Here is a 21,877-nt window from a genome sequence, read left to right as displayed (position 1 = left end):
TATAGACAATATTAAGCATCGCCTTGGACTTGAGCAGCTCTGAAAGATTTTTCCTACTTTTATGGAGTCTACACATGCATATTCAAAGTTTTAAACAATATGTGTAACTCTTCCATCAACTGGAGACCTTCCTTCCTTTAATATCTGATAAGTTTCCTCTAGTGCCTTGAAACCACGGCCTGTAGAAATCCATCCCCAGCAAGATTTCTGAAAATTCACAAGGAGCTTGCATTCGGATGGTCTTCTGACACCTGTGTGTGTGTTTTCCTTTGGGTAATGCTGCTACAGCCTACGTGTGAAGTCTGACCTCTTCAAATTCCAAAGAACACCCTCACTCAAAGCATCTCTCAGTATTGAATTGAGAGGGGTTTTTAATGGAGTAGAGCTTGAGTTGAGAAGAACTTGATTTGGGTAGAGGTTGAGTGGAGAAAAGTTTGAATTGTATAGAGATTTTTATTAAGACTGAGTTCTGCAGAGATTTAACTGAATGGTGTGGTGGCAGATTTGGGTAACATACGGAGTAGGGGTCATAGTTCACATAGTAGAGTAAACAAACAGAAGGCCATAACAAATTCTCCAGAATCCTTTTGGGCCTCTCCTTTTGAGGTCATCTTTTGTCCCTTTCCAAAGGGAAAACGGGGAAGGGCTTAATCACAAGATAGTCTCCTTGCTCTGCTCTCTTTCCCCTTCTTTTTCTCTGCCTCCCCCACTCATTCTAAAACAACAAAGAAATTCCTTTCCTTGTTGCCCTCAGAGCAATATCAAGCTCTTTGGACCGCCAGATCTTTACTGTTTCAATTTACACTCCAAGTGCTGATTTATCGAAGTGTTTCTCAGAGACTCTTCCATTCCTCAGAGGGTGAGGTAAAACTGCTAAAATGATACATTTTTTCCCACCTTGCCTGTTACATCAAATTTAATGATAAATTACAAAATGCTTTTTTTCACTTTCTTTTTGGCGTTCATTGAACAGAATGCCAGGCGTGTATTAGACAATATTGACATGGAGAACAAAAAAGGAAAACCCAGTGTGTGCTCCTTGGAGAACACTAACATAGACATCTTGTACATCAGCCCACACTGGGATAGTCCTCCATGGTTCTCATCAATGAATTGGTCAAAATGGCAATGGTAGTTTTTTAAAAATGGAAACCTGTCAGATTGACTCTAATGAAAAGATGCTGCTGTATTTTGCCGTCACCGTGGCACGCGTGTAAATCTCCACATATGTATTTATGCAGTTATGAAATCCCACCGGGTAAGCATACAAGTAGCTGAAGTGCCAGTTCCCGCATGAGATCTGAAATTCCAAAGCAACTTACAATAACAGGCAGCGCATGTTTATCAGGTGCTTCGCACTGTGCTGGATAAAAAAGATGGTGAGTCACAGTCCCTTCCTTGAGGGAATCTGAGAATCTTACTAGTGGAGTAAGACATAAGCAGAAATAATTTTCAGGTAATATTCAAGAGCATCAATTAAGGGTGAAATTGTGGGAGTAAAGCTCTCTGTTTGGGGACTTTGGTGAAGGGAAGTTTGTTGCAGTTCAAACTGAAAGCCTGTGGGAGGGAAATGAGGCTTCAGCTGTGTCCCAGCAAGAGGTGGTGGGCAGATCAGGAGAGGACAGGGTTGGGGGAATGGATGAAAGCTTCTGACAAAGCTGGGGTTGGGGGAATGGATGAAAGAGGGAGAGAAGAAGATGAGAGGAGTATTTCTCGGGAAATACTGACAATTGAGGTCAGCTAGGTGCAGTGGGCATTGACCGGGTTCTAGGGCCAAGAGACAACTTTGTCTCGCGGAGAGGAAGAAGCCACCACAATCTGACGATACACAAAGAACAAAGAATGACGAAAATAACGCTGAATGCATTTCACAGTGTTGCACAATTCTGTGTATGAATCCACAGTGCTTCCAGGTCTTTCTCTGCAGGAAGAGGGAGAACAAATTTTTTCTTTCTCAGTGGGAACGATATGAAGGGAAAACATTTTTGTAAGAAATTCAAATTAATTTGTTTTGCATAATGTGGATGAAAATAAAAATTGCTGCTGACACTGTAGCATGTATGCTTGTCTGTCTGTTGACTTGCCAGTCCGCCCTGAAATAAAACCCATTTAAAAGCTTATTTTCTCTGGCGCCTGGGAGGTTTAGTCGGTTAAATGTCTGCCTTTAGCTCAGGTTATAATCTTGGGGTCCGGGAATCGAGCCCCCAGATGGATGTCGGATGTCGGGCTCCCTGCTCAGGGGGGAGTCTGCTTCTCCCTCTGTTCCTCCCCCCGCACTTGCTCCCATGTGCTCTTTGTCTCAAAATCTTTTTTTTTTTTTAAGATTTTATTTATTTGAGATAGAGTGAGAGAGAGAGAGTACGAGCTGGGGGACAGAGGGAGAAGGAGAGGGAGAAGCAGGCTCCCCTCTGAGCAGGGAGCCCGATACGGGGCTCGATCCCAGGACTCTGGGATCATGACCTGCGCAGAAGACAGACACTTAACTGACTGAGGCACCCAGAGGCTCCGAGTAAATAAAATCTTTAAAAACAAAAAAACCCCTTATTTTTCCCTTCAAGAGGAGCAGGCTTGTGAAGCTTATTATATTAGGGTTGATGAAGTCTCCACAGAGGTGCTGGTGCCCTCAAAGATCAGCCCCAATTACTCTATCAGTGAGGAAAGTTCTCCCGCTTGCTGCGTTCTCTTGTGTATATTCATACATTTTCTAACAAAAATTCTCTTTTGTTGAAGCACTGAAGTGTGCCTGCAGTTGCGTTTCAGTCTTCTCCGACAAGCCTGGCAGGCTGAGGAGGCTGGAGATGGTCTGAGGAACCAGGATGCAGGGAGGAATGGCCGATTTTGACCCTCAGAGGTTCCCAGAGCGCTTACTTTTGATAGAACCCATCTCGTGTCATTCTAACACATGAAAATGCACCCATGTTCTAGGAGAAACTTCCGTGATGTGGAAATGTTATTTGAGCTGATGTAATGTGACCTTTGGTAAACACTTTAGTTGAGTATTTATTCATTTTAATTTTTTTTATTCTTATGTTAATCCCCATACATTATATCATTAGTTTTAGGTAAAGTGTTCCATGATTCATTGTTTGTGCACAACACCCAGTGCTCCATGCAGAACGTGCCCTCCTCAATACCCACCACCAGGCTAACCCATCCTCCCACCCCCCTCCCCTCTAGAACCCTGTTTGTTTTTCAGAGTCCATCGTCTCTCATGGTTCGTCTACCCCTCCGATTTCCCCCGCTTCATTCTTCCCCTCCCGCTACCTTCTTCTTTTTTTTTTTTTTCTTAACATATATTGCATTATTTGTTTCAGAGGTACAGATCTGAGAGTCAACAGTCTTGCACAATTCACCGAGCTTACCAGAGCACATACCCTCCCCAGTGTCTGTCACCCAGTCACCCCATCCCTCCCACCCCACCCCCCACTCCAGCAACCCTCAGTTTGTTTCCTGCAATTAAGAATTCCTCCTATCAGTGAGATCATATGGAATATTATGCAGCCATCAAAAGGAATGAGATCTTGCCATTTGCAACGACGTGGATGGAACTGGAGGGTATTATGTTGAGTGAAATATTCATTTTAATTTTGCAGGATTTAAAAACTTTGGGAACAAATACTTTTTTTTTTTTTTTTTTTGTCTGGGCTAGGTCTCAGCATCTGCGGAGCAGACAGCTGGAAGGCCATGGGATCCGTGTCTCTAGTGCCTAGTGGCTAAAAGTCCTGGAGGGAGGGCCCCTTGAGAGCGTGTTCAGTGGAGGAGGAAGGGGACTGTCATCCCAATGCAGACTGTAGCAGTGGGCGTGAGGACTCTGGGGCTGGCGCTCGTGCCCGTCCCATCCCAGCTCCGCTTCTGAGTTCCCATGGGCACCCCAGGGAGAAAGGGGGAAGGGGCTGCCCTGTGGGTTCCCTGAGAAACCTGTTTTAGCTCTCTGACCCTTTAGCCCACCCCCATCCTCAGCCCCCATCAGCTTCCTAGGGTCGCAGGTGCTACAAAGGGAGCCTGCTTCTCCCTTCTCCCTTCTCAAGAGACTCCAGCTATTTTTGCTCATCAGAATGGAGAGTCTGGGCTGGGCAGATCCCCAGGGATCTGTGCCTGGGCAGGGGGGCTGCTCCCAGTGCTGCCATAGGGTTGCGAGGCAGAGGTGTCACGGGGGCAGGAGAGGTGGGGAAGGAGTGGACTTAGATTTAGCAAGGGGAAAGATGGTGGTCAGAATGGACCTGAGCACACATGAGGGCCACTGCAGACGTAATTCACAGGAACTTTGCAAATGATTGGAGTCCTGCCCCGACGGCATGGCTAGGCTTGTTGCTCTCGATACTGAGGTGTTAATGTCGGGGAGATCTCATACGTAGCCATAGGCTGGGGATTTTGGGGGCACATTCCCACTGGCCTGCCGTCCGACTGCTTTCCTTCTAGCACTTAGGGCTCATTTATTCACTGAGCATGCTTCAAGTTACATGTTAGATGCATGGATGCATAGATGACGAGTCTACATGCCTCCCTTTTAAGTTATTCTTGAACTCCTGGGAGGGGATCTGTGTCCGTAAAAACCGGGCTTGGAAAGTGCTGGCAGAGTAGCTCCTAACACTGCCTGGGGCGGGGGATAAAGGCTTTCAAGAGGAGATTTGAGTTGGGTCTTAAAGGAAGGATAGGAGCTCAACAAGTTCCTGGGGTGGTGGTGGGGGTGGGGGGATAGGACCTACCCAGGAGCACAGTTTCATCTCAAGGGCAACCACAGTAACAAGCATGTATTGAAAATTCAGTAGGTGCCTGGCATTTTCCTAAACCCTTTACAGACATTATCTCCTTTCATCTCTCAGAATCCAGAGATTGGAAGGTGCTTATAAGTCAATGCTGAGTGAAAGTATGTTCAGGTATTGTCTCTCACTTTTGTCTTTTGAACATGGCTTCACCAAGGCATGACTTTTCCTGTTACCTGCATATAGCATGGCATTTTATACCTCTTGGCACCTACACATTTACACATCTGTGTTTTATCCATTACCGTCTAGCCCGCTCTGTTGGCGATGAACCACCCTCTCGATGGAATTTGTCAAGTATGAGTCTTTTCCCTGCGGTAAGACTCTGGGCTCCCTCCTTTGTTCCCCAGGACCCCAGCTCAGAGTCACACCCAAAGTAGGTTTGGGTTTTTTTGTTTTTTTGTTTTGTTTTGTTTTTAGGACTTCTTACCATTTTGTCAAATTAAAGTTTTTTTTTTTTTTTTTAAGGCATGGAACAAAAACTTCACATGTCTTACATGGCGGCCATGTGGTGTACATCCAGTGCCCAGTTTACAAACTCTAATATAGAACATATTTGAAAAGACTCCCAGCTAATCCACACTGAGAATATCTATGCGCTTTTAGGGGGATTTTTGGCATGGGTGTTTCTTTTCCGGAACAGGTGGTGAAGCTAAATTTGTTTGGTGTGCTTGACATACTTGGAGCCTGATATTAAAAGATTTCAGTGGCTGTAATGAACAGTTCTTCCCTTCCTTGTTTACAGGGGATTGGGACTTTTTCTGGGGTGTCGGGTTTCTGTTTTTGCTGGAGGGCTGGCTGGAAACCATTCTCAGCCCACATTCTTCCAGGGGGACAAACAGCTGGGCTGATTTGGTTTGGAAGCCTGTTCCTTGGCTGCGACATTTGGGTCAGAATCGATTTCCGTGATTCCTCTGGGTCCACAGACACAGAAGAAATTTCTATAATTTCTTCATGATCCCCGTATTCATGTATCCCCATTTCAGTATTACGGGGTGGCAGGGAAGGGGGTGGGGGTGCGTGCAGGCAGGGCATCAATATAAAAACATGGAAAGGTGCCTACTTGATGGATTTGAGCATCTTTCTGGTCTAAAAACCGGTCATTCAGCGTTTGTTTCAGCTAAAGCAAATGGATGCCTCCAGATCACCTTTGTGATGGACAGTGAGGCTTTCATCCTGTGGACAGTGAGGAGGAGTGCTGCTTGCTTAGGTCCTTGAAACAAGCCGGCCTCGGTTCTTTCAAAGTGTAGATTTTGGACTGACTACTCTCCAACGTCAGGCTCCAGGGTGCCCCTCTTGGAGCTAGAGCTGGGAAGTGTCGCTGACACCATGTTATCCCCGTGGGTTTTCACCGTGTTGCTTCCCACGGCAAACCTGAATCTGGCTCTTATCTGCAACTGTCAGCATTGTGCTTGCGTAGCTGCGGTTTGTGGAATGCCTCTTCATCCTTCTAGCTGTTTATTGGTTTTTCATTCAAGATCAGGGGGCCTGAGCTTTCGGTGGGGTGTGGCACAGGCTTGTTTTAGGCACTGGAGAGTGAAAATTCGTTTGCAGTTAGCCCTCTCTCGCCGCCAGCTTGACCTCCTTCCAATACACTCTCTCCTTTTGGTTTTTGCGGGCAAGACTGTATGGTCAGCAAGAAACTGGGCTTCAGATTCATACGGATTTGGGTTCAAATATTGGACTCTGGTATTTTATTCATGATGTGACCCGAATAATGAGTTACCAAACACATTTGGCTCTTGTAGCCAAGGACACAGCAAAGTGGCTTCAGTGGAATAGAAGCTTCTGTCTCTTTCACATAACAGAGTACCTGCTTTAGAATTGATGAGACGACTTTATGGTATCTAGTTTCTTGTCCTACAACCTTCTATTCTGTGGTCCAAGACAGTTGCTCCAACTCCCACTGCCGAATCTGCATCCCAGACCGTGGGAAGATTTGGTGGGTTATGAGCCTCAGAGTCAGAAAATGGACGCTGGAGCATCTAAGAGGGAAGGAGGTGGCTTCTGGAGTCCTAGGCGGGGGATCGTGGCCTTCAGCAGCCAGTGATGGACACTGACATTTGGTAGATGACAGTGCTAGAAGTCTCCTCCTTCTGGGTTGCTCTGATTTTTAGAGCAAATGAATTAGTTGAATCTGCGAGCTTGTTGTCAAATCTCCACCTCTTTCCAGAAGGCTTTCATCATTTCAGTGGGTTTTAGTTGCCATTCATTCTCACCGCAGAAGTTTTGCCTTTAACAATTAAAGATTGACTCTGAGAAACAAACTGAGGGTTCTGGGGGGGTGGGGGGATGGGTTAGCCTGGTGATGGGTATTAAAGGGGGCATGTTCTGCATGGAGCACTGGGTGTTATACGCAAACAATGAATCATGGGTCACTACATCAAAAACTAATGATGTAATGTATGGTGATTAACATAACATAATAAAATTAAAAAAAAAATCCAAAAAAAAAAAAAAGATTGATTCTCATTGGATGGCCTAGAATCACAAGCCAGACCGTGACATCAGGAGACAGGTTACCAACTGTTGTCTGGATCTGTGGTCTCAGGAAACCAGAACACGGCAGTGAGACCACAGAGGGTGGAAGCATCCTCCACAGCCGTGCCCACGTGGGAAGGGACAGTGGAGGGCCAAGGAAGGTCTCCCCAGCCCCTGAAAGGTATGGAAGCTGATGGCCTCTGAGGTTGCCCTGCCGCTGGCGGCCAGTTTTGCTTTGCCGAATTGTTTTCCAAACCTCACGTGGTGAGATAATGTGTGTTGTGATGACCGTTCTTTAAAAATGGAAATAGAAAACACCAGTGTGCATCCTAGACCGTCAGAGAAGTGCACGGTATTTACTTTAATTATATATCTCTATATACGTTTTTGTGCGCTGAGTCATGATGTAAATGTTTTTCTTATCGAGGGTCATGGTCAAAAAAAGTTGGAAAGCTTTTTCTCTAGCCTAAGATGTACCACATTATCACTGCAGAGCCTTTTTCCTGTGGTTTGTTTTACTTTTCCCTGATCCAGATAACACTGTGGTGATGGGGAGGGAGGCATTTCTGGGTTTTGTCATCTGTATCTGCCTCTTTCACAAGATGGGCTGATAGCACGCTAACGGCTGGATAGCACCATCAGCTGCAGTCCACAAATAATTGTTGAGCATGAATAGCATACAGACACTGTGCTGGGGGGTGTGGGAGACGCGTAAAACCCTTTGCTGCCCTCCTGGGACTCCTAGACTGGGGGTGGTGGCAACAGATAATTCAACCCCAAGATTGATCAAAGTAGAAAATATAATTAACCTTGACCTGATTGTCATGAATTCACTTTCACATTTTAGTGGAGGTAATTAGAACTTTAATTTAGGTAATTAAAATATTCTTCTTGCCAACATATCAGTTATTTGTATGAGATACTCCTTCAGTTTAAAAAGTTTTGAAATTTGGCATGGGCAGAGGTTTGGTAAGGTGGGTACTAACGCATTGCTGATGGGAATGCATGCCGGTATCGTCTTTTTGAAAAGCAACTGATGGACAATAATTGAGTTAAAAATACATTCTTTGCAGTAATTCCATTTCTAATTATCCATCTGTTAAAAGATCAGATTGGACAAAAATTAATACGTAAAGATGTTTGTTGCAGCTTTATTTTTTTAGAGTAAAAAATTAAAAACTAATGATTCATCAGTGAAATGTATGTAAGGGGTTACCACATATTGCTAAAGTCACATTTTCAAGAAATGTGTAAAGATACTGGTGTTTACATATATAAATGAAAAAAAGTAGGATCAAATACTAAATAAGCAATATGATCTCAATTCTGAAAACAAAAAAAAAACAGCTCTATTTGTGTCTAGGAAAAAACTAGAAAGAAACCCAGTGATTTATTAGGTGTTTAACCTCCACAAATTGTAGGATTTGGGTGATTTCTATTATCTTCTTTCAAAGTTTAATGTATTTTCTGCAATATGTGATTTTTTTTGCTTTATAATCAAAAAATACTATTTTACAAAAACTATAAAATCACATTAATGCTGACATGCTAAGTTGAGTGTATTAATTTACAAGAGCCTTCCAAGTACTATAACTCCCATCGTTTTGGATTTTGTGGATAGTCCTAGTATTTGCCTCCTCCCTTCGCTTTGCCATTGGGGGAGATGTTTGCTATGGTAAGAGAAAGGATTAGGACAGTCACTTATTTCCTTTCCTAAATTTAGCTTTTAAGAAGACTAGAATGTGAAATGTCTGGCCCCATTGGTAAATCTACTTACATTTCTTGGAGTCCACTGGACTTAGATGGCGAGACCAGGACTAACCAGAAGACCTTCACACTCTGTCATGGGACAAAAATGAGCACTTGGACTGAATTACAGATTATGTAATTCATCCATGTTACATATATAATTTTTTTGGGGGGGCAAACTCTCTAAAGACAAAATGGCAGCCGCTAACAATGATCAAGCACTTCTTTAGTGTTGATGCCCTAATGGTTCAACTAAATTCACTTGCATTATTTCACTTAATTCTCACAGTAACCCCGTTATGTAGTTCTTATTATTCCTGTTTTGTTTACAGGGCACCTGATATCTAAGGAGGCTAAGTAACTTGTCCAGAGTCCTTTCAATAGTAGGTGTCAGAGTCGGCCCTAGGCCCAAGGGGGGCCAGAGTCCAAGTTCTCAGGCTCTTTGCTGTTCAGCATTCTTGTGCGATCCCTCTCATGCCCACCGAGACCCACGGCAACCTTTGCGTGTGGGCTAGGTAATCATTTTTAAGAATTCCAATGTCAGAAGAGACTTTCTATCACGAGACTATTGCCATTATGACTAAATTATTCTGAATTGATTAGGAATGCCAGATGCCTTCAGGTTCATTCTATTAAAATTAGCTCTGCATATTTCTGCCCTACACTCAGTGAAACTCATGTTTTAATCTTGCAAATCCAGAAAGAAAAAAAAAAGGCAAAATCATATTGCCCGCAAAAATCTTCTAGGTTTAGTCAAAGCAAGTTATAATTTCTGTTGCTCCTGGGCTCATTAGTTCTTCCAGATGGTGCATGAAAACATGGCAGGAGCTGCAAATTGTGTGGAGGCTGAAATGTAAATCAAGAAATAAGTATTCATTGTAATTTGTATGACAAAGGGAAAGGCTATAAAGCGAAACAGTGCATTGCTCGATGAATTTCATCCCATTACTTTTGGGATCCCCCAGACACTATTTTTGGAAATGGACTTCCCTGATTTTGTCAAGGTCAATTGTCATTACGGTGTTTAGAGGAGTCCCCAGCATAGTTCAGATATATTTTAGGATATTGTAGCTACTTTTTTTTTTTTTTTTTTTTTGGCTCTTGATGATCTATGGGCTGTTTGTAGTTTTCCGAGAAGAGGGAAAGGGAGAGAGGAAAATGTTACCTTAACATTTTGAGGGTTATTTGGAAAGGAATAGGGGGTTAGTTGCAAGTGTCCCCAAGCCCACTGTGGTGGAAGTGATGGTGCCCTGTCCAGGATCCCGCCCCTCCCCTCCCGCCCCCCCTGCCCCAGGACAGAGGTGCTCATTCCACTGTTTTGCTGGGAGTTCTGATGGCTGGTAACTCTCAACGGAGGCCCTGAAGAGGTCTCCCTGGCCCATCAATCTCCCCCTCTACCCCTGCCTCAAGTCAGGACAACTCTGAGTGGCCACCCTGGTTCCTAAGTTCCTCACAGGGTTGGCTGAGGCCTTTGTTGCAACTGAATCACTGTTCCACTTTCTGCCCAATTTTTTTTTTTTTTTAAGATTTTATTTATTTATTTGACAGAGAGAGAGACAGCGAGAGAGGGAACACAAGCAGGGGGAGTGGGAGAGGGAGAAGCAGGCTTCCCGCCGAGCAGGGAGCCCGAAGCGGGGCTCGATCCCAGGACCCTGGGATCATGACCTTAGCCGAAGGCAGACGCTTAACCGACTGAGCCACCCAGGTGCCCCTCTGCCCAATTTTTCATAACAGTTTGGCCTCCGACATAAGCACCAACATGAGGAGGTAGAAAGGGCCCCAGACCAGGAATCAGGAGACCCAAAGCATAACGCAAGTTTGCTGCCACCAAGCATTAAGATCTTGGGACAAGTAATTTGTCTTTTCTGTTCCTTATTTTTCTTCTCTCTCAAGTGTAAATCTTGGCCTGGATCAGCATTCTTCCCTGTGGGATTTCCTCCAGTGGGTGTCCTTTGACTCTGAAATTTTACATGCAAGATCTATGCATTTTTTTCTGGCAAGAGGGGCTGTAACTTTCGTCCGCTTCTCAAAGGGCTTCACAGAAGTTTAAGAACCAAAGCATTAGGTGATTATCTAATCATCCCTGACTCTAGCTAAGAACCAATCCCTTTATGAATACAGTGGGTGAATTAAGATGGAAATTATTCAACCTCAGTGTTTCTGGGTAGAATCTGTAGCAAAGAGGAACCTTTGCCGACTTTGGCTCCGAGAGAGGAGGACTAAGTAAGTAGACAAATTTCAGTCAGGGGCGCCTGGGGTGGCTCAGTGGGTTAAGCGTCTGCCTTGGGTTCAGGTCATGATCCCAGGGCCCTGGGATCGAGTCCTGCATTGTTGTCGGGCTCCTTGCTCAGCGGAGAGCCTGCTTCTCCCCTCCCCCACCCCCCTCGTGCTCTCTCTCTTTCTCTATCCAGACACTCTGCGGAGCAGGGAGCCCGATGCGGGACTCGATCCCAGGACCCCAGGATCATGACCTGAGCCGAAGGCAGACGCTTAACTGACTGAGCCACCCAGGCGCCCTGGACAGTTTTATTTCTGCCTCTTTTCTTTGACAATTTGCCTAAGGGCCAATTTAAGCAGCATATCCCAGTCTCCTTCTAGCCTGTCAAGCTGGGTTAGAGATTCCTTGTCCCTGAATCTATAGCATCCTAAACCTCTGGTATCTTAGCCCTGCACATACTTTTTTTGTATGTGGAATCACGGTTTATCCACCCTGAATTTACTAGAGAATGCTCTGCCTGGAGCTTCGACGATACCTATGCCCTAGCCCTACCCTAGTTCAAGTCCATCCGATGCTTGGGTGGGGAATGGGGGGACTGTCCATCTGTCTACCTCTGTATCTCACTCTCCTTAATCTCTTCAAGTAAGTTTGAGATGCAGCTAGGCTTGAGAACCACTGAGTTATACCATTAATGTTCCATTTAGATCTAGCATTCTGTAATTCTAACCCAAGATTTGGTAGGGTTGGCTCCTCCTCTTTCTTCTGTTCTCCTTCCCTCTCTCTTTCTGGCCTTTAGAGAAGTCAAAATCTTAGTTCTATTAAAAAATCAGTGCAAAACAGCTTAGTTTTAATTCTAATTTACCTTAGGTGCTTTGGAACGAACTCAGTGACGCTGAGATGATGGGAGTTGTTCAAGAATGAGTTACTTTGTGTGTTGCCTCCTTATACTAGCTCAGCCCAGCCTCTGCTGGTCTGGGGCCCAGCTCTGGAGCTGTGCCTGTGGGCCCTTTCTAATTATGTCTCCACAGCACGGCCAGTCAGGCCTACAGTGAGCAGAGTCATTCAAGGCACTTCCTGTAATGTTTCAAACTGTTGCGTTGTTGACATTCAGTGCATGTGTTTGTCATTGACACATAGGCTCTCATTTCAGCTGGAAAGCCTTGCCTTTCATGTAGAAGCTGTTTAAAGGAAATGTTCCTACTTATCTCAAAGCCAGAGAGAGTGGATAGGAGGGAGGACTTTGTTTGCCCATATCTTCAAACACACTGCATTTTGGGGATGCCAACAGGACTGTTTTAATTTGCTCCCCACAAAGGCAGACTTCTGCTGCTTTTCCTGAGATCCTGGCAGAAGAGTGTTTGTCTTTAATGTCACCATACGAGAGAGTGCAGCTGTGTTTATGGTGGGAGTTACCTGTAATTTATGTTCTAACTTAAATGTTTAAGATTAGCTGTTTCCTTTCATTTAAAGACCTGAAATAGTTTTCTCTTTTTTCTTCTCTTTTCTTCCTTTCTCTTTTCTTTTCTTTTCTTTCTTAAGCTCAACACTCCTACAAATTTTTAACGACCAGGAAGGTGGTTAGAAGATCAGGACTTCTGTTCTCTGGTACCGAGTTGGAATTGTTAAAATGGTAGCATTTCAGAATGTAAACATATACTTAGTTTCCAATCTAGGAAAACATAAGCAAATGAGGCAAAGCTAACCAAACTGGCTATCTAAATGAGGGCAGGACTTTTCTTAGGAGGTTTATGAGACCCAAGCTGATCATATCCTAGGTCTCTCTTCTCACTTACTGTTTTGTTATGGGTCAGATCACAGTAAATCTTATTATCCTGAAAACTTGACTTCCAAGGATGTGAGGGGAAAGTGAGCTGGGTCAACACCACTCAGGTTTTGGGACTGGGAAGACGGGGGCAGTACGGGTGATTGTGGACTGATCGACTATAATGGAGCCCCGAAGTTCTGTTTTATAAGCATGAGCAGATTCCTCCCCTCATCCCACCCAGTGAAATATGTTTTTTTTCTCATCTGGGAACTAGAAAGGAAAACTAGTTCCTTCTCCAAATGCGAATGGAATGTGGAGCCCTTTGTTCATTTACCTTTTAGGACCTTTTCTCTAAAACTAACCTTCCATTGAAGAGTTTACCAGAGTCGCCAATGAAAATTAAAATGTAGCATCATTTTTACTCATCAATTCAGCAAGCATTTATTGAGTACCTGCTTTATGTGGGCATTGCGTAAGGAATAGAAAGATGAGGGTGGGCTACGTCGATACAAATACATTTAACAAATTATGATCAATGCTTTAATAAGTCATCTAGCTGCTGGTTAAATAGTCAGTTGCTGTTGGTTACAGAGATCCAAAAAGACAAAATACTTTGAGATCTAGATTTAGTGTGTTTGTGATAGTTTCTTGGTCTAGGAGTCTTGAGGCCATTTGACAAAAGTCAAAGAGGTTAATCTGGCCTGACTCCTTTTTGTTAACCTATTCACAATAGTGATGCTATTTTCTTTTCAAGATTTTATTTATTAGAGAGAGTGTGTGAGCAGGGGGAGGGGCAGAGGAGAGGGAGAGGAGAATCTCAAGCAGACTCCTCGGTGAGTGCAGAGCTCCACTCGGGACTGGATCTCACCACCCTGAGATCATGACCTGAGCCAGAACCAAGAGCCAGATGCTTAACTGCCTGAGCCACCCAGGTGCCCCGTGATGCTATTTTCTTTAATAAAATTTTCCAAATTCTCAGTGATAGTCAATTCTAGAATTTTCCTGGCACTGATTGTCGATTTCACTGCTTTGTACTTCTTAAAATTTTTTCTGAATATTGTTTGATCATTTATATTTTTCCAACTTTCCTCTATAGGCAGCACTGTCCATAGGGAATGGAGAGTCAGTAATTACTATTTTATAACGAAGCCATCAGCAGTATGGGGACTCACAGCCCTGCTTTAGCCTGGTCAAAGTCAATAGGACCATTGGGTTTCTGAGCATGCACAGAAGTGCACTTTGTCCACACGCTCCACACGAAAAAGTTCCAGAATTGCTAGACAAGTTCCCCTTGGCCACTTAGCTCCAACCACAGTGCCTTTCTAGGTTCTAGAAGCTTATTCTGAATTTGTTTCAAAGTTATTATAAAGATCTCTTACACAACTTTTTGATAAGTCTAAAATTATTTCAAAATAAAAAGTTCAAAATTTATTCAACTACTCACTGTTGGACATTTAGGTTGTTTCTAAATATTTTTTAAAAAATAACTTTAGTGAATATCTTTGTCATGAATTTTTGTGTATATCCCTGTTAATTTCCTTATAATACATTCCTAGAAGTGAAAATGTTGGTTCCCAGTGTATGCATATTTTGATGCCTATTAAATTATTCTGTGAAGTTTCCCTTAATATGACCATTAGCTATTATAATTCTTAAAGTATTTTTCAATTTGATAGAAAACAATGGTACTTCACTGTTTTAATTTACATTTCTTCTGGTACTGAGGTGAATCCTAATCTTATGTTTATTACACATTTGTACTTTTTTTTGTGTGTGTAAAGGACCTGTTCATGACTTCTACATGTTTTACTTTTGGTAGTATTCCCATTTATCATAGTGATTTGTATGAAGTCATTGATGTAGTTCCAACTTGTGCCCTAATGTGGAGAATGTCTTTCAGTTGACAACCTTGGAGATTTTATGTTTGATATGTTAAGAGAGTGTGAGACTTTTGTCTTTAAAAACAAAAAATAAACATCTTCTCTTCAAGAATTGAAAGAATAACAATATATGAGCAACAGCACCCAAGTAACATCCAAAATTGACTTTCTCCACTGGTCATCACACTTTATGCTTAGATTTTGCTGAAGCACTTCACCCTTTTTGATCAGAAGGAGAGTTTCTGGTCCATACTGGTCTCTCAAGGAGTGACAGAGCATGAGAATGAAACATACAATCTATAATCTCCCAGCTCATGTCTCCTTTAGTGCAAAATCCAACACAGTACTCTTCTCTTTTGCCAAGCACCACCCCCCCTTCTTTCACCTGTGGTTTTCTGGGAATTCAAATAAGACCTGTCATCTTGCTTCCTATCAGTCCTCCTCATGGATGGATACTTCCTGTGGTTCAGGCCTCTTTTTATCCCTGAATCTGTTCTCTTTTTTAGAGAGAGAGCGAGCGCACGCACGTGCATGAGTTTGGGGGGTGGGTGGGGGTGGGGTTGGGGAGGGCAGAGGGAGAGGGAGAGAGAGAATCTTAAACAGGCTCCACACCCAGCACGGAACCCAACTTGGGGCTTGATCTCACAAACCTGAGATCATGAGCTGAGGCAAAACCAAGAGTCAGACGTTTAACTGACTGAGCCACCCAGGCGCCCCTCCCTGAATCTTTTCTTTAAGAACTCTGTCGTTTTCCTCGCCTTCAGTTAGTTTTTCCAGAAAGTCTCCTCTGCTCCTAGCCTGACTTATCCTCTTAGAAAGTTCCCACATATTCTTAGGACTTAAACTAAAGGCTCAACTGGAGGCATGATGAGAGGTGATTTGATTGTCAGGGGGCACACGGGTATGGTACTCATAAGTTTAAAGTCCCTTATAAATAGAAGTGTGACTTACAGCCCATAGTTAAGCAGCTGATTTTGTTATTTTTGATGTTTCTATCATACTCTAGCTATAATCTATTTTTTCCTGTGAGAAGTTGGAGGACATGTTTCCTGACTCCCATCCCTTTCAGTGTGAATTCTTCTCTTGCTTCCTGGGCAGGTCCCCAGTCTCTAGTGGGCTTCTAGAACATTGTGTACGTGTCTCTCTTAAAATACTCCCTTGTTGCCTTGACGGTTCTCCCTTTATACGTTTCTGCCCCACCTATTATAACATAAACCTTGTCAGAGCTTATCCTGTGTCATTTTTATGTTTTCCTCAACCCAAACGGTGCTTGATAAATGGAATGTCTTTTTTTTTTTTTAAAGGTTTTATTTATTTGACAGAGAGAAAGACAGCCAGAGAGGGAACACAAGCAGGGGGAGCAGGAGAGGGAGAAGCAGGCTTCCCAAGGAGCAGGGAGCCCATGCGGGTCTCGATCCCAAGACCCTGGGATCATGAGCTGAGCTGAAGGCAGACGCTTAACGACTGTGCCACCCAGGCGCCCCTGGAATGTCTTTGATAAAAGTTTAGCATTGTTAGCAATATGTCCATCTTTGTAGAAATTATATTTGTAGCGTGTAGCAATTGAGAAGTGTGGATTTTATTTTATATCCAATAGTTAACCACGTAATACATATATATATTATAAACTAGGAAATGCTGTTAAATAAAAAGAAAAGGAAAGTCTTCTGTAATCATACTGTCTAGAGATTACTACTGTTAATGTTTGGTCATCTATCCCCCCCAGAATTTGAAGAAGAAGAAGGGAGGAGAAGGAAGAAGGAGAAGGTGAAGGAAGAGGGAGGAAGAGGAGGAGAAGGAGAAGATTTATTGAGTATTTACTGTGTGCTAAGTATTACATAGATTTTCTCACTCAGGCCACCTGTTAACCATATGTGATAGGTCACCTACTGTTTTCTGCATTTCAGAATGGAAGATGCAAAGGCTTAGGGAGGTTAAAGAACTTGCTCAAGATCACGTGACTGACAAATAGCTTAGTCTGGATTTGAACTCCCACGGTGTGAGCCTAAGCAAACGTGAGTCAAAACAGCATATTGATCAAAGTGCACATCTCTAGAGCTGAACTTCCTGGGTTTAAATCTCCGTTCCTTCACTAACAAGCTGTGTGATTTTAGGCAAGCTAATTAATCTCTCATCAATTCCCATTCTCTCATTTTAAAAATGGAGTTAAGATGATATTAGCCCTAAACTTGGCACAAAGTTGGAATGAGGATAAGAGAAAATAATTTATGTGACGTATTTATAGCACGGCTACCTATAGTAAAATTTGAATAATTTTTTTTGTAACCAAAACTTTAAGTCCAAGTATTCTCACAAATAATTAACTCTTATATTGCTATAAATTAAATAAAAATTACCACGCTGTAACCCTCTTTGTTATCTGCCTACTTCACTTACTATACTATGAATGTCATTTTAGTTAATAGTACCACGTCATTCATAGGACCATACAGTATTCTACTCTTTGAATACACTGTAATCTATGTAACCAGTTTCCTGTTCCTCTAGGATGGGAACTTCATGAGATGGGGACTGTTCCAAGTTCAGTCCTGGAAGGTGCACAAGGTAGGTGCTCAATAAATATTTATTGAGTGAATGAATGAATATTATTGAAGTTGCTTTCAATTTTTCACTGTTAATAATATTAAAAAATTCTTTACTTCTAGGAGCTTTTGATGTTTCAATATTTTCTTGTGTAGTAATACACAACCTTCCAGTCATTGCTTAAGAATCAAAATGTAATTCCTACACTGATGTAGAAACATGTTGTGTCTAAGGGTACCCATTTGGTTTAAGAGAAAAAATGCTGCGGAAGTAAAGATGCATGGTTATGTTTAAAATAATAACTTTAAAAAGTCTCTTTCATGAGATGGTTTTCAAAGAGTGTTTACCATGTGGGTAAATTTTAACAAAAATTGCTCCAATTAGCTCCAAGTACAATGACATGCATAATGCTTTGATTACACATATGAAATTCATTTAGTCAAGAGACTTTGAGTAGGAAAAATGCAACTTTGTAAGAAAAAAAATCCCCATTACTATAATGATAAAATAACACCCCCTCCAAGATCTAATCACGTACACATTTAGAAGAAAGCGTTTTATATCCTCTATAACAGTAACATCTGGTGACTCTCGGACTGTTCCAAAGCAGCTCTACTCTGCTTTCACAATTCCATTTTGTGTTATACAAATCAGTAAAGTTGCCTGCAGAGATTTAGGGAACTTGGAAAAATTTCAATCTCACTTAAAAGATGTGCTACTATTTCTCAATACCTTGAGCTTGGGTGGAGTGTAGTAATGAGCCAGATGAATGAGGCAAGGAGAGCCACTTCACGGATTGTTATGATGTAGTTAACACCTTGGAGAATTTCTTCGAGGAGGTGATGAGACTGGCCAACAGAACTTACTGAGTAGAAGGAAAATAAATAGACTCTGACTAGCTTGAGGAACAGAGGTAGCAAAGGGAGGAAATCTAGAATCCAGCCCAGGGTGTACTCTTGGTGGAGAATGCTTCGTAATTATGTTTTTTGATGGCTTGAACTTAATTTTATTTCTTGGCATTGAACTGAAGTGTAAACCATGCAGTCTAGTTTGCTTCCTCAGATAGTATTCAAGTTGCTTCAGACTTGGTCAGTTTGTCGTTCATTTTGATTTTGTTCAGTGTGAAAGTGATGGTCTCTAGCTCCCTGCAAGCTCCCTGAATCATAGTTTGTCCGAACAGCTACTGTCATATCAGTTGGAGCCAAGACTCTGAAAACTTAATAAGAGACATTGGAGACCTGTGAACAATGGCTAAGCAGTTAACTAGCCATTGTAGAAGGAAGTAATCCAATGATATTTTGGCCTAAAGTTCACTTACACCTAACCGAATAGCAGAGTGTGAAGGGAAAATAATCTTACTAGGGTTTCCTTCCCTCAGCTTTGCTTTTTATTTGTTTGCTTCTCAGTTTTTCCTCCTGTTCTCTCCTTCTGATACTTTCTCTTTTTTTCTCCCCTTTAAACATGTTTCTCCTTAAAAAAATAAAAAAAAATAAACATGTTTCTCCTTTATTCTTATATTCTCCTTCCTCCCTCCTCCCCGCTGCTGCCCCCTTGCCTCTCTCTCATTATTTCCCCTTTCTTCACCCACCCCTCCACCAATTTTTTAAGTGCCCATGGAGCTAAATTAGTGAAATAGTTTTATTGTTTGAAATTTTTAAAATAGTTTGAGGATAACGTTTATTTTTCCAAGGAAAAAATTATGCTCGACTTTTTCTGTTTTGTTTTTGTATTTTAGAAAGAGTGCATGAGTGGAGTGGGAGTGGGGGTGGGTGGGGACGGGGGCAGGGGAGGGGCAGAAGGAGAGGGAGACAGAGAATCTCAAGGTTCCATGCTCAGCGCAGAGCCTGACACAGGGCTCGATCTCATGACCCTGAGAATATGACCTGGTTGAGCTGGAGGCTCAACCAACTGAGCCACCCAGGCACCCTTCACTTTTTCTGATCTTAGTTTTATTACCTAATTTAAAGCACTTGAATAAAGTCAAGCACAGAAATATCAGTACATTAAATCTTAGCAATTAGTATACTCTTGATTCCCTTTGGATCAGTTGACCTTGAAAGAAAAAAGATTTCCTGTGTTTTCTCTGAACAACTTAAGATGGATGGTTGCTGTTACCCTTATAAGTGCTCTTAAAGATGGGAGTATCCACCCATTTCCCAGTTCCCTATTTCAGTGGGTCATGATCAACTTGTCTACCCCCATTTTTTTTTTTCAGTGCACTTTACGCTCATATTCTTTTGTTTGAGCCTTAGTGGAAAGAACAAATGGACAATGTCCTCCTTAAAGTAATGGTTCAAGTTCTAAAAAATGGCTCTTAGGCCACCTTTGAAGGTGGACCAAAAATCCAAAGGTGGACCTATTTTTATAGCGTAGTTTGTGGACAGAACTTGGGCTTTGGAGCCTGACACTTGGGTCCCTGGGCAAGGCATTTACACCCTCTCAGCATCTGATTCCTCCGTTATTAGAAAACATTCAGAGGACTGTTGTGAGAATTAAAAGAATTTAAACCGGCAGAAGACAGCATAGTGCCCCCATGTGGAGAGATTCTGATAAATGGCAGCATAAACCCTAGGAACCCCCCTGTAAAAGGTTCTTTCCATAGGAATGCTACTGATTCCCTTTCCTACCTCTCCATGACCCATAAATAATGAATGTGATCTGGGAATATTAAAATCGGAGTGATCAAAGAGCATTAGGTATTGAGAGAAAGGGAGAAACAGACAGTTGGCCTACTTACCTTGTGCCTCTTTGGTAGCTGTGTGACTAAACTTGGAGCTTCCTAATGTAGAGGTAGGAGAAATAGTGGACCTATCATTTGCTGAATTAACTTTTTTCAAACACATTGTGGAAGAGGGCCTGCCCCTCCTCCACCCCCCATAGGCATTGCACAAGTATCTGGTTGGTGGGGAAGCCGAGCAAATGTGATAAACTCTCTCACTCAAATGTAAGAGTTACACAAGACAATGTCTTGTGTGTTTATATGTTTGTGTGTGTGGACATGTGTTTGTCGGAAGATAATCGAATCAAATCCTTCTCTTAGCCATACTTGAAATGCTTCTAAGACTTAAAAAAAAAAAAATCTCAGTTACATGTTCTTGGGTACTTTCTCCAAATTAACCTTAAAATGCTGAGACCAAAATCAATCCAGTCAGGAAAATGTTATTATGAAAATTTATATTGGCCACGCTCTGAAGGTTTCAATAGCTCTTAATTGCAGGTCAGTGTTCACTGTGAGCTGGGTTGCCAACAGTTTCATGGTGACATCATGAGTAGTTAAAGTGGTCAGGCTTGCAAGTGATTTACTTTCTAACCAAATAAATGAGAATGAATTCAAAAATTTCTCTACAGTGACATCACTTTTACTTGCTTTTATTATGCTTCCCTGGGTAAAGAATGGAGAGTGGCATTATGGCTGGCAGGTTGGAATTTTCCCTGTCCAAGATGTGAACATTATTGGTCACGACTCTTGTGAACAGTTTATATGAAGATAAAACTGGCAGAAAATGGGATGCATTGGGCCAGCATTGATGCTGAAGTAGAACCCTAATGCTTTATTAATGCAACATTTTGTTTATTGAAATTCATCCTTCTCAGAAATGCCTATGGATACAGGGTCTTGATGAGTGATAGAGTAAGAAAATGGATCTTGGGGCGCCTGGGTGGCTCAGTTGGTTAAGCGACTGCCTTCGGCTCAGGTCATGATCCTGGAGTCCCAGGATCGAGTCCCGCATCGGGCTCCCTGCTCTGCAGGGAGTCTGCTTCTCCCTCTGACCCTCCCCCCTCTCCTGCTCTCTCTCTCTCATTCTCTCTCTCAAATAAAAAAAAAAAAGAAAATGGATCTTTAAGGGGATCTGTATATGGTATAGTATAAGATCTGGTGCTATCAAGACAATAAGGAGAGATGGAAGTTAGACACCAAAGGGGTTGCAGATTAAAGGTATGGACAGCTAGTCTTTAAGGAAACCAAGAGAATGAAGAATAGCCACCTTGCCTCTTGGGTGGTCATAGAAGAAGATGACACTTACTTCTCAGAATCTGAAATGGTATAAGAAACTCTGAGTTTGAGGGATTTTCTTCAGACCACAGACCTTAAAGATGTGATGAGCTAGGCTGTGGGAAGGGTCTGAGTCCATTCACTGGAGTTTCCTTTTCTTCACAGTTTCAGGAGAGAAAGGAGGAATAGGTAAGAGAATGGGATAGTGAGAGGAAATCATAGGAGAGACAGTCTTCCATAGGTGTCCTGTATTTCTACACCTCTTGCTGAGTAGACCAAGAAAGTAAGGCCAAGATCACTTGATACCCAGGCCATTTCTCAGGGCTGTATTTGCAGTGAGCAGCCTTGAGGGGTGAAGTAATGTCTGCTTCTGGGACAAAGTGGAGGCTTGCTTCCAATGGAATGGTGAGTTCCCCAAGCTCCATGTTCCTCACCAATAGTTCCCCCACTGTGTGCAGGCATCCCTCAGGGTCCTCTGTTCCT

The 21,877-nt window shown here is 42.6% G+C and overlaps 1 protein-coding gene across 1 annotated transcript in view; it reads left to right on the top strand.

Moving 5' to 3' along the window:
- FREM1 (FRAS1 related extracellular matrix 1) overlaps positions 1–21,877 on the top strand; it is a 290,889-nt gene that overhangs the window by 29,861 nt on the left and 239,151 nt on the right. Inside the window, exons 4-6 of the mRNA XM_064579475.1 lie at positions 16,583–16,669; positions 16,764–16,871; positions 17,365–17,421. The gene's annotated coding sequence lies outside the window, so the exon portion shown is untranslated. The remainder of the gene's footprint in view (positions 1–16,582; positions 16,670–16,763; positions 16,872–17,364; positions 17,422–21,877) is intronic.

This window comes from Mirounga angustirostris, unplaced genomic scaffold (assembly GCF_029215605.1).
Source record: "Mirounga angustirostris isolate CCGP_5_RB_7025 unplaced genomic scaffold, mMirAng1.0.hap1 SCAF_15, whole genome shotgun sequence".
Lineage (NCBI taxonomy): Eukaryota > Metazoa > Chordata > Mammalia > Carnivora > Phocidae > Mirounga > Mirounga angustirostris.
Note: the sequence above shows the minus strand (reverse complement) of the source record. Positions and strands in the feature narration are given on the sequence as shown.